Genomic DNA, 3,053 nt, shown 5'->3' on the forward strand with positions numbered 1-3,053 from the left:
TTCAAAAATAGCTGTTTCTGGGCAAGTCACCCAGCACACAGTCCTCATGTTTCCTCTGGTTTCAAACATAAAGGGGAAGCCGGCTCAGACAAGAACAATCCTTACTGCACACCCGCCAGCTCGCGCATCCCCCTTTTTATTCCGAGAGGCTCCAGCTCAAAACAAAAGTTTCAAGGTTAAGCGCTACTCTGAGTTCCTGACACAGCTAACCCCTGCTTGGTCTTCAAAAAATAGAGGTCTGTAATTCCTTTTTGAACATGCCTTCAAAGTGGAGGTCTTCAGCCACGAGCTCCTCTTTGACACCATCTAGTGCCCACTGGTGGTCGGTCGGCTCCAAAGCTTCCCACTGTCTTAAAAGCTTTGCTGGTGTCTGCGGGCATGGCCATGGCTGCTCCAGTCATCTGTTCCTGCATCATCTGTGATTGGTCAGCAGCATTATCTTGGCCCCAAATCAGAGAGTAAATGCCCCGAAGGCCAAAGACATTGAGGAAATACCAGGATGCAGAACTCACCCAGGAGGCATCTAATTGTGAGTAGTTTAATTCCTTGCTGTAGCGTGGGCTTAAAAGGCAGGGTCAGTGGAAACGGGACCTTGGTTGTGACAAAGCCTGAAAACATGTTGAGCCATCCACCAATAAGAATCATAGGGAGGACATGTGTGACGTTGCCTTTCATCATGTCTGTGAGCATAGGGGGCGGGGGGGGGGTCAATCACAGGAGAGGGAGGCACATCCTTCCTTTTAGTTTTTTTGGAAAAATCCATCCTCTGGGTTGTTGAAGTAATATGTTCATGTCAGGAGAGACTGTTTGGGAATGTATTTTCCATTTTCCCTGAGGCCTCTGCTTCGAATGAGGGATTGACTGTCGGAGACTTGTTCCTGGGTGAGCTTCTTGTAGCTCTGCGGCAGGATGGACACGTAGTGGTGAATCATGCCCACGAAGAAGGTGATGATAACGATGGGCAGGACCACCCAGAGGCGGATGTTGGAGTCGAGCCCTTCCATCTTCACAGAGAGCCAGCTCCCGGCTTGCTGTAGCCGGGTTGATTTTCACTGGGGCGCGTGGCTTCTCGTTGAGTTCACCTCCCAGCCTTCTCACGCCCCTCAGCCAGGTGAGCCCGGGGCCACCGGGCAGCCCGCAAGCCCTTATTTTATTGACAAGTCAGGAGCATCTTTACCCAGAGGAAATGCCAGGTTACTGAATTTACCCACAAAACTATTCCGAATCCTTTGTTACTTTGTGTGGATTTGATCTGTATAGATGGCACATTAATAATGTTCTAGGGCCCAGAGAACTAATTATTTACCCACAGATCATATCTGTCTTTCTCATTTGTATACCTTGCAACTGCAAAGGATGGGAGTTGGCAAACTTGTTAGCACTGTGTGAGTCTGGATACAGAGAACATTTATAGAACAAATTCTTGTCTGTATTTAGGCCTGGATGCTGATCTTAAATACTTTTGTACTAATCTACTGGGGCACTTGATTCAGGAAACATTTACTGAAGACCTACTTTGTATGCTGCCAAACACTGAATATAGCCATTGCGTTTCACTGGGTGCAGGTGTGCATTTCATAAAGGAAACACAGCAGTACAAGAAGGAAAGTACATTTCCTTTACTAGGGAGAAGTAGCAGATAGATCAAATTTTGAGACTTTTTCCCCCTCTTGTCCTGAATCTTTTCTCCCTGTCATCCCGAAAGTCAGGTAGTTTATTCTGCTTCATCCCTTCCAAGGAGGATTATGACACGCTCCAAAGAAGTCACAGCAAACCTTCCTGGATTTTGTTTCCAAAAGCCTAAGCCAAGATGAACAAATCCAAACACTTAGAAGGGTCTGGCAGATAAAGTGATGGGAGGAGTGAGCTGGATGGCTCTGTGGCAAGTGGAGGGCATGTGGTCTGCATAAAGAAGGCATCTGCTGCTCTGCCCCAGCTTTTGTTTCGTTTTGTGAGCCCAGAGAAGCCAGACGTCCAAATTTGTAAAGGAAATCCAACTCTTGGTACAAAGAACTACCGGCCCCAGCCTACTTGGGAGAAGAGAACTAGATGAAGAGATAGGTTCCCCGAAACTAAAAAGGGATTTTCCTGGGTTTAGAAAGGAAGATAATTTTGTGCGCTTTATAGAAATAGAGATCTTTACCCACAGCCTCATGGCAGCCTCTGGGCTGATTGAGAGGAGAGAGGTGACTTCATGGTGCCCTAGGGAGGTGGGATCCCAGGCACTGGGATTTCCAGGGAAGCCTCCAAAAATTTCAGTCAGCCAAAAAGATGAACTTTGGTGTAGAATCCCGTTTTAAGGGAAGACAAGGAACTATGGATATAAAAAATAAACTTAAAATGCTTAATTCCTTGCATAAGATAGTATTTTATCGAGGCGCCTATAGCAGAGTGGTTTAACATAACCTGGTTTCAATTACTGAGTTCAGACCATGAATCGCACATTTACTTGCTGTGAGTCTTGAGGAAACGTGTAAACTCTCAATGCATCAGTTTCTTCATGTTTAAAATGGGGATGGTACTTAATAATACTAAGCCTACTTCAGTATTATGAGAATTAAAGTAAATAATATGTGTATAGCTGGTATGATGAACAAGCAAGACTCATGAGATACAATTAGAAATCATCCTTATTTTAACTTCCCACTATCCTTTTAAAATTTATTTAGAAGAGAAGTCCTTCTTCTGCTGCTGGTTGAAAACACAGGCTGATGGATGAATTTTCGACTTCATTTTAGATATTAAGACCTTTTTCAGATTTCAAGGTTGCAAACATAATCTTAATTCTGAATATGGTCCGATCCCACATACCAGTTAAAACTCCAAATTTGATTTAAAGTTCAATCTTCTCCTCTCTTTCATCTGAAGGATGGGAAAGGAGGGAAGGAAAGCTCTCCCTTGTTTGCTACTGCTGTCAGATGGCATTGTGCACACTGGGCCTGGCAGTTAAATACGGATGACTCCTTGGCCATTTTATATATCCTTCGGGGCCTCCATGAGAACTTACCAGTACAAGCCGTGCCTTGTCTTCCGGTTGCCACTTTCTCCCTCAC

At 44.9% G+C, this 3,053-nt stretch overlaps 1 pseudogene; it reads right to left on the reverse strand.

Moving 5' to 3' along the window:
• Positions 1-223: 223 nt before the first annotated feature.
• LOC112397639 (ER membrane protein complex subunit 3 pseudogene) lies at positions 224-1,004 on the reverse strand (annotated as a pseudogene).
• Between the last annotated feature and the right edge of the window lie 2,049 nt (positions 1,005-3,053).

This window comes from Neophocaena asiaeorientalis, unplaced genomic scaffold (genome assembly GCF_003031525.2).
Source record: "Neophocaena asiaeorientalis asiaeorientalis breed wild unplaced genomic scaffold, Neophocaena_asiaeorientalis_V1.1 scaffold211, whole genome shotgun sequence".
NCBI lineage: Eukaryota > Metazoa > Chordata > Mammalia > Artiodactyla > Phocoenidae > Neophocaena > Neophocaena asiaeorientalis.